The 9,922-nt window shown below is 39.9% G+C and overlaps 3 pseudogenes; 1 reads left to right on the forward strand and 2 right to left on the reverse strand.

Moving 5' to 3' along the window:
* Nucleotides 1-1,658: 1,658 nt before the first annotated feature.
* LOC136854808 (NADH-ubiquinone oxidoreductase chain 1-like) lies at nt 1,659-3,105 on the forward strand (annotated as a pseudogene).
* A 657-nt stretch (nt 3,106-3,762) lies between these two features.
* LOC136854810 (ATP synthase subunit a-like) lies at nt 3,763-4,437 on the reverse strand (annotated as a pseudogene).
* A 1,515-nt stretch (nt 4,438-5,952) lies between these two features.
* On the reverse strand, nt 5,953-6,600 carry LOC136854811 (cytochrome c oxidase subunit 1-like; annotated as a pseudogene).
* Nucleotides 6,601-9,922: the final 3,322 nt, after the last annotated feature.

The following is a 9,922-nucleotide window of genomic DNA, read 5'->3' on the forward strand; positions in this document are numbered from 1 at the left end:
TTACTGTAAATAATAAATTAAGTTTAAGGTTACCCTTTTTGTATTTGTTCTGCTCCTCCCTTCTTTGTTTGTCACCTCTCGTCAGTCATTTCAGCCCAATTGCTTGTTTATTTTAAAGAACCTGTCGATCTCGAGAGGCGAGATCGTAATAGTAGGCTGCCCGTTGTTGTTCAGTTTGAGCGTCAATCAGATTAGGCATGGCCAAACTTCTTGCAGTTGGTGCAAGTGGGTTTGCTAGGCAGGCCATTCTTTGGGCGAGTTGAGCCTGAGAGGTACCTGGGTGGCACTATGTGGCGTTGAGACATGCTGTTGGATTGGTTAAAAGTTTCCCAGGTGTCAGCCAAGCGGCAAGCTTCCATAAGTGTGGTGGGCTGGCTGCTTGTTGCTGAGATATGCCGCAAGGGGCCCAGGCACACATTGGAAGAGGTCCTCCAGCATGGTCCGGTTGAATAGGTCGACGAAGGTTGTGAGATGAGTCGTAACACAGTAGTTGTATTGGAAAATGCATCTAGGAGTATGAGTTGTAGCTAATGTTTAAGCACTCCACTTACGTTTTAGTGATTGTCTCTTAGTCACTACTTAATAATTGCTTATTATTGAAGTGAATTCGTTTGTAGTCTAGTTTGATAAAGAATTCATTGATTTTGTTGGTTAGTATTTTGTGGGATTTCGTTTAAAGATTATAATCAATAAGTACAGTGATGGAATTGTTACTGAATTTGGGTAAAGTAGCGTTTAACTCTCGTACCTTTTGTATCAGGGGTGAACTATATTGGCATGTTAGTTTTGAGGTTCCGAAACAAAGAGAGCTAGATTTTGTTGCTCTTTTATGTTGTAAAGTGATTTGTAATGAATCTCTAGTGGTGATATGTTAGTCGATCTATGTATATCTGGTTCTTTACTAAATTTTAATTATGTGTCGGGTTTGAAATTAATTCGATAGTAATGGTAGGAGGAATGAGCTTCTTACCCGCTGTTTTGTTAAGTGTCTTGTTGGTTTTCATTTGAGGTGGGCTTAAAATCAGCCATCTTGGTATAACGTTAAAGTAATATTGAGTTTTTTTATATTTATAAGATGCTTGCTATTTCTAGTAGAGAATTTCATTTACTGTTTAAGTGACAGGTAAAATGTTTATATAAGTAGAATTGAAGTTAATTTTTATGTTTGAGTGTTATTTATTTTTTAAATACTTGGAGAGGCGTTTAGAAGGAACTCGGTAAATTTTGTCCCTGCCTGTTTATCAAAAACATGTCTGTGCGAATTAGTTATAAAGTCTAGCTTGCCCACTGATTTATTTAAAGGGCCGAAGGTAGCATAGTCAGTAGTCTTTTAATTGGAGGCTTGAATGAATGGTTGGATGAGGGACAGGCTGTCTCCTGTACGATGTTTGAATTTAACTTTTGAGTGAAAAGGCTCAAATTATTTAGTGGGATGATAAGACCCTATAAAACTTAATATAAGTTAGGCTTGATTTGTGATGTGGGTGAAAAGTAGTTTTATCTGGTTTATATTTCATTGGGGAGATGTAGATATAATGTGTAACTGTCTATTGAATTTTATAGTATTAATTAGTGTTTGATCCCTCCTTGGGGATTAAGAGAATAAGTTACTTTAGGGATAACAGCGTGACTTTCTTTGAGAGAGCTTACTAACAAGAGTAGCTGCGACCTTGATGTTGAATTAAAATTTCAGCTAGGTGTAGCTGTTTAGCTGGTGGGTCTGTTCGACCTTTGAAATTTTACATGATTTGAGTTCAAACCTGTGTGAGGCAGGTTGGTTTCTATCTTTTAAGAGTTTAAAAAAGGCTTTAGTACGAAAGGATTGAGCTTTTGAGGTAATCTTTGTGTAAGATAAACTTTAATGGATTGCCTTGGCAGATTAGTGCATCGGATTTACGATCCGTTAATATAGTGATTACTATAGGCAATAGGAAGAAGTTCTTTGTGATTTCTTTCTATGATAGTTTTGATTAAGCTAGTTAGTTACTTAATTTTAGTGATTTTAGTTTTGGTTTCTGTCGCTTTTTTTACATTGCTTGAGCGTAAGACTTTGGGTTGTATTTAGATTCGTAAGGGCCCTAATAAAGTGGGTTATGCTGGTCTGCTACAGCCTTTTGCTGATGCTGTTAAATTATTCACTAAGGAGCAAACTTTTCCTACTATAAGTCATTTTATTCCTTATTACTTGTCTCCTGTGTTTAGGTTGTTTATTGCCCGAGTCTGTTGGTGTTTGATACCATATGAGCTTGGTTTGTTCTCTCTTGAATTTGGGGTTTTATTTTTTCTTTGTTGTACGAGGGCAAGAGTGTACTCTACTATAGGGGCAGGCTGGGCTTCTAATTCTAAATATTCTCTTTTGGGCTGTCCTCGTGCTGTTGCTCAGGCTATTTCTTATGAGGTAAGTCTTGCTTTAATTTTGCTTAGTATGTTATTCTTGGTGGGGTTTGATTTAGGATTGTTTGAAAGTTACCATCGTTATTGTTGATTTTATCTCAGAGTTAGTGTCTGGCTTTAATATACTGAGTATAAAGGTGGAGGCTTTGCTTTAATTTTCATGGCCGAGTATGCCAGGATTTTGTTTTTAAGGGCTCTTTTTTTTTCTATTATTTTCTTAGGTAAGGGCCTTGTTTCTACATAAAAGTTATGTATATTGGTTTCTGTTTTGTCTGGGTGCGTGGTACTTTACCACGGTTCCGTTATGATAAATTGATATCTTGCTTGAAAGAGGTTTCTTTCTGTGCTCTAAATTACTGCATTTTTTCATTGGATTGAAGATTTTTTGGAGGTTGCCCTAGTATAGTTTTGTAAAAAAAATTATGACGGACTATTAAGAGATTCGAACTCTTGTTGGGTGCTTTCAAAACACTTGTCTTCCTAAACATGAATAGTCAGTCCATAAGTTTCTCATGCGATTATTGCTAATGGATTAATAATGAAGAATGAGAAGTATAGGACTGTCAGGATTTGTCCTGTGAGAATGTAGGGATCTTCTACTGGTTGGCCCCTGATTCATGTTAGTAAAATTACAATTCTGATCATAGATCAAATTAAAATTTGTCTGCTTGAGTAGAAAGCTAGTCTTCGGAACTTGTTTTTGTGTGTGAACGGCAAGATGAATAAAATGGCCACTGATATGGCTAGGGCGATAACCCCGCCTAGCTTATTTGGAATTTACCGCGGGATTGCATAGGCGAATAGGAAATATCATTCTGGTTGGATGTGAGCTGGTGTCACCAGTGGGTTGGCTGGGATAATGTTGTCAGGATCTCCGAGTAGATAGGGGTCAAGAAGTGTTAGGATGATTAGGGCAGCTAGTGTGACCACAAATCATATGATGTCTTTAAATGAGGAATAAGGATGGAGTGGAAGATTTCCTAGTTGTCTAGAGATTCCTAGGGGATTGTTGGATCCCGTTTGATGTAAAAATAGGATGTTAACTATAGAGGTGGCTGCAATAATGAATGGGAATAGGAAATGGAAGGTGAAGAATCGTGTTAGGGTTGCGTTACTTTCATTCCCCATCGGAGACCGTTGACTACTTTTGATGTGTGAAGACCTTGATATATTCCTTCTCGTGTAATATCTCGTCATCATTGGATTATTGTTAATAAGGTTGCTGTGATTCCTAGAATTAAGAGGTCTATATTGAATTGGTGGAATCACTTTACAAGTCCAGTGGTAAGTATTATAGCTCTGATGGATCCGGTAAGGGGTCATGGTCTGACTTCTACTAGGTGGTAGGCATGATGTCCGTGTTTTGCATTAGTTTACTTCTCTAGCATAAAGGGTTCTTAGAGCAGCAAATACATAAGATTGAATTACAGCAACTGCTGCTTCTAAAATTAGAAGAAGGATCTGGGCTAATACTAGTATGGATACTGCTGTGTGGCCTAAGTGTGGTCCTGTGTTTCCCATTAGTTTTAGGAAAAGGTGTCCGGCGATTATGTTGTCTGCTAGCCGAATGGCCAGGGTTCCTGGGCGAAATACGTTTCTAATGGTTTCGATCAATACTATTACTGGTGTAAGTGGTCCTGGGGTTCCTGCTGGCACGAGGTGGGCGAATATGTGTTGAGTTCGGTTGATTCATCCGAATAGTATAAATGCTATTCATAAGGGCAGAGCTAAGAACAGTGTTATTGATATGTGCCTTGTTCTTGTGAAGATGTAAGGTATGAGTCCTAAAAAGTTATTGAATACGATAAATCTAAATAGAGAGACGACCATGATAGTTCTTCCTGGGTTGGTTGGCCCTAAGAGTGTTTTAAATTCTTTGTGTAAGGATGCTGTTACTGAGGATCATATCAGTGAAGAGCGTGAAGGTATAGCTCAAAATGGGTAGGGGATAAACAATAGCCCGAGTATTGTGGATGCTCAGTTTAGAGATAGGTGATTAATCCTAGAGATTGGGTCAAATCTTGAGAACAGGTTTGTTAGCATTTTCAGTTTGCTTGGTCCGTTTTTTATAGGGGCTACGTGCAGGTTAATTGTAATGGGTGTTTTGATAAAGTGTCTTGAGATGATAATTAGGGCTAGTATTACTGTGAAAAATATGTTCAAGTTTAGTCATAATAGGGGGGGCTATTTGAGGAACTGTCCATGAGTGAATAACGTCTCCTGCTCTAATTAGGGCTCGAATTTGGGTGTTTATCGGCAAAATTGTTTGGTTATCTACTTCTAGAAGTCAAAATTTTCTTTCTTTGATATCATGTCTTGACACTATGTATGAGTCAAATCTGATCTGAGTGGAATCTGAGTATTCATATCTTCAGTATCATTGTCGGCCAATGGCTTTGAGGGTCACTCTCTGGTTGTTTACTTCGTCAAGCAAGTATAGTAGACGCAGGGATGGAAGGGCAATAAAGATTAGGATAATTGCAGGCAGAATGTTCAAATTGTCTTGATAGTTTGATGTTCTAATAAAATTCGGTTTGTTAGTGAGTTGAAGAATAGAGATGAGAGTATGAATCCGACTAGGGTGGTGATGAGGATGAGAGCTAGTATTGCGTGGTCGTGGAAAAAGATTAGTTGCTCTATAAGGAGGTTAGGGGCTTCTCATGTTGCCATTGCTTCTAAAAGAAACTAGGTTTCGTATTAGGAGTTTAAATCTTATGCAATGATCTGCCATTTTAGATAGCTGTTAGGGGGATTTCTTTGTATCAGTGACCTGCTAGTGGAAGGTTGTGTTGTCACTCGGTAGAAGTTGGCATGAATAGGGAGAATAGAGCGGGTCGCTTAGATGTAAGTGCTTCTCACACTACTATGATGAATCCCAATACGGCGATTAGGGAAATTGGTGATCCTACTGAAGATACAACATTTCATGCTGTGTAAGCATCTGGGTGGTCAAAGTATCGTTGAGGCATGCCATTTAGCCATAAGAAGTGTGGGAAGAAAGTTAGATTTACTTCAATGAATATAGTTGTGAAGTGAATTTTTAATCATTTAGGGTGGAGTGACAGCCCAGTAAATAGTGGGAATCAGTGGGCAGTTCTGGCGAAAATGCCAAATACTGCTCCCATGGATAGAACATAATGGAAGTGGGCAACTACATAATATGTATCGTGGAGGATATTGTCAATGGATGAGTTGGCTAGGACTACTCCTGTTAGCCCTCCTATGGTGGATAGGAAAATGAATCCTAGGCCTCAAATTAATGTGGGGCTGTAGGTGGTGCGTACCATGAAGGGTGGTCAGTCATCTGAGTTTTGATTCCTATTGGCACGGCAATAATTATTGTGGCGGAAGTGAAGTATGCTCGTGTAGCTATGTCTATCCTGACGGTGAACATGTGATGTGCTCAGACATCAAAGCCAAGTACTCAATTGCCATCTTGGCATAGACCATTCCGAGTGTCCCAAATGATTCTTTTTTCCCTGATTCTTGCCTTACAATATGAGAAATTATGCCGAAGGCTGGTAGGATTAGAATATGTACCTCTGGGTGTCTGAAGAATCAGAATAGGTGTTGGTCGAGAATTAGGTTACCCCCTCCAGCAGGGTCGAAGAAAGATGTGTTTAGGTTCCGATCTGTTAGAAGTATAGTGATGGCTCCGGTTAGGACTGGTAAAGAGAGGAGAAGTAGAATGGCCGTTAAGAAGACAGCAAATAGGGGTAGCCGGTCTGAAGTTATTCCAGGGGCTCATATATTGATTACTGTGGTGATGAAATTAACAGCTCCTAAGATTGAGGAAACCCTGGCTAAGTGGAGGGAGAAAATACCCAGGTCTACTGAGGCCCTGGTGTGAGCGGTGCTGGCTGCTAGGGCCAGGGAGACAGTTCATCAGGTGCCAATGCCTCTTTCTACTATTCCTCTAGAGAGAAGTAGTGTCAGAGAGGGAGGTAGAGTCAGAATCTTATGTTATTTATTCATTAGGAATGCCATGTCTGGTGTCCCTAGTATTAGTGGTACTAGTCAGTTGCCAAAGCCACCAATTATGATTGGTATAACTATGATGAAAATTATTACGAATGCGTGGGCAGTGACAGTTACGTTGTAGATTTGATAATTTCCAATTAGTCTGCCTGGTTGTCCTAATTTGGCCAGAATTAGGAGTCTTAGTGATGTGCCTACCATGCCTGCTCATGCTCCGAAGATAAAATATAAAGTTCCAATGTCTTTATGGTTTGTTGAGAAAAGCCACCGTTGTGTGGGTAGTTGGCCGATTAAAGGTAATAGATTGTAAATCTATGAATGAGATTATTCTCTGTCTAGGCTATGTAGTTTAAATTTAAGACGTTAGGCTGCAATCCTGAAAATGTGACTATACCGTAGCTTATAAGGTTAAAGAGATTGGTACTCTTGTTGGGAACTTTGAAGGCTACTAGTTTAGTTAACTTAAAACCTTAGACTTGAATTATAAGGGCTAGGAGGAATAGGGTGGTGTGAGGTTAATTAGGCTGAATACTGCTATTCTTTGTGAGTGGGTTGGTCTAAATGTTGCTATTTTGGGTGATTTTAGAGTAAGAGAGGTGATTCTAATTTGGGTATAAAGAATAGTGCAATTAGGGCTCTTATTGTTAAAGATCTGGTCCATTCTATGGATCAGATTTTTAACCATAAAACCCTAATTAACAAAGTTTCCCAGTTGTCAGCCAAGCAGCAGGCTTCCATAATTGTGATGGGCTGCTTGTCGCTGAGATATACCCAAGGGCCCAGGCACACATTGGAAGAGGTCCTCGAGCATGGTCGGTTGAATAGGTCCACGAAAAAGTCATGCATGAGAGCGAGTACCAGACTGGGTCTTGTGACAGGCCCATTCTGACCAGGACCAGCCGACTTCCTTGGCAAGACCTCAGAACTGTTGTCTCCATTTCTCTGGGGTAATCTCGTAGGCCTTGGCGATGACCCTGCGGACTTCAGTCATATCACCTCTTTGACTCTGCGCCAGCGAGTGGAGGGCTGCCTTTGCTTTTCCTTCCAGGTGTTTGGTCAGCACTAAGGCCCTCTCGGCCTCAGTGGTGTTGAAATTGTCGAAGAGCGCCTCGACCTCTTCTAGCCATGCTTCTGGCTCTTCCTCAGTCCACTTGGGGACTAGAGAGTTAAGGCTTGAGAGCGGAACATTTGGTGCAGCAGTTATGGGGTTGGAGGCTTGTTGGAGCACTATAGCTTCAGCACTTTCCTTCCTCACTCTCTCAGCTCAGGCTCCTTGTCTTTGAGGCTAATTCTCTTGCTGTCTTGGCCTCCTCATACCTCCTGTGATTTTCTTTCTTCTTGTTCCACCTGGAGTATTTCATCCAGCTGTTCTTTCATCCACTGGGTGAGTTCTGTCCGTGAACCCTGCCCCTGGCCCATGTTCATGAGGGCTTGGCACTGATCTAAAGGCATGGTTATAGTTTATGAGGGGGACTAGGGGAAGTGGTCTGTGACGATGTGGAAGTGTCCCGTAATGTGGTAGCACTTCAGTGGGGTGGCACCCTTTCAAAAAGGTGGCACTGTGGTTAAGTGTGCCATGCGAAGGTCACACTGATGGAGTGATCATGAAGGACGTCTGATCCTTAGGGGCAGATATGCTGGTAGGTACGGAAGTGATCCTGAAGGTATAATATTCCTTATGGGCGGAAACACTTAGGAAATGGGAGTGATCCTGAAGACGCTACGATCCCTATGGGCGGATACACTGTTGTGGGCACTCTGTATCTCAGGTACAGGTGCAGTAGCGTATAAGTGATTACTTTGATTTGGTGGCACTGAGGTGCCGGTGTGCTGTGGGGAGCAACACTAGAAGGTCAGTGCAGTCAAATGGCACTGAAAGAAATGGCACTCTGCTTGAAGTAGAAGGTAAGTAAGGACTAAGAAGGAAAAGAGAAGGAGTAAGTGCTTCAGTAGATTAATTGGTTGGCCTGAGATTAGTGGCACTATGGAAACTGAAACCCTTTCGCGTTCACTTGTGGGTGGTTAGTCCGGAGAACTAGTGGTTGCTCCCTGACATGAGGAAAGGGAGGTTATGAGGTTTGCATGCAATATGCGATTTGGTGCTTGCGGCGTACGCAAGTCTTGGATAATGGATACCAACTTGTGCACGGCAATTGATAAATGTTATTAAATGGTAGTACGTACGCTCTATGAAACGCACAAGAATTCACTCCGCGACTGAGGCAATTAACGGAAAAGAAAAAGAGATGGGAGATAATTCAGTGAACACTGGCGCGTATATAAATTCGCTCACTATGTGCGAATGAGTAAAGAAATAATGAAATGGGATATTAAAAGATCAACGGTTGGACTAAAATTAAATGAAAATCCTTATTGTACTTCGCTTTTATAAATTTGTGGGGTTATTTTCCAATACTCATTGATTATATAATTGTTAGTATCCCCTTTGTTATGGTGAAAAGAAAACCTCTCTCTCTCTCTTTCTCTCTCTCTCTCTCTCTCTCTCTCTCTCTCTCTCTGAGAGCTTATGGTAATGGAACGTATTCGTTCACATAAAATTTGAAATGTGAAATGTGAAAGTTCTTTTCAGTATCGTCACTTCTTTTTCCGGAATATTTGGATCCAGTGAGGACTCGACTTTTGCGTCCTTTTAACAGCTTGGACGTTATCTGGTTTTACTGCCTTCTGTTGTTTGCGCTGTCTGTCTTATTGGAATGGAGATTGGACCTGACGTATAGGGGCTGTTTGCAATAGGCACTACATGTTTTGTGTTGCATCGATGGCCAGAACTTTTGCTGGAACGTTCGCTCCTGGCTCGTTCCTAAAGGGAAAAATATTGTTTTCGATTCTCTTAAACACTGGCTCTTGACAGTGCTATCACCCTTCTTGCATGGGACATGTCGTACGTAAATATACAAGAGAGAGAGAGAGAGAGAGAGAGAGAGAGAGAGAGAGAGAGAGAGAAAGTCTCAGTATACAGCCAAGAACGTAATTAACACAAAAAAATTATACAAATAAAAATTTTACCTTAAATTTTGAGAAGAAAAATAGAGATTGTCGATTCCCTACACCTAGGAGACGAAAATGCTTGAGGTATTTTTTTAGAACCATTCGTAGATAATTCATAACATTATTATATATATATATATATATATATATATATATATATATATATATATATATATATATATATATATATATATATATATATATATATATATATATATATACATGTATATATACATACATATATATATATATATATATATATATATATATATATATATATATATATATATATATATATATGATCTATTAATAACAAAAGATCTTTAAATTCAGTTTCCAGTACTATAGACAAATTGTTCCAGCTTCTTATGATTTACTAAATTCTTGGCAAAGAGCACAGAAGAGGGGAGATGAGGAAAGTTTCTCAGAGGTTAATGGTGACAAAGATTATTACACCGGGAGGCAAATCAACCGATTAATCTAACTTGGATGTCAACTAGAGAGAGAGAGAGAGAGAGAGAGAGAGAGAGAGAGATTCTGT

This window comes from Macrobrachium rosenbergii, chromosome 30, assembly GCF_040412425.1.
Source record: "Macrobrachium rosenbergii isolate ZJJX-2024 chromosome 30, ASM4041242v1, whole genome shotgun sequence".
NCBI classification, from domain to species: Eukaryota; Metazoa; Arthropoda; class Malacostraca; order Decapoda; family Palaemonidae; genus Macrobrachium; species Macrobrachium rosenbergii.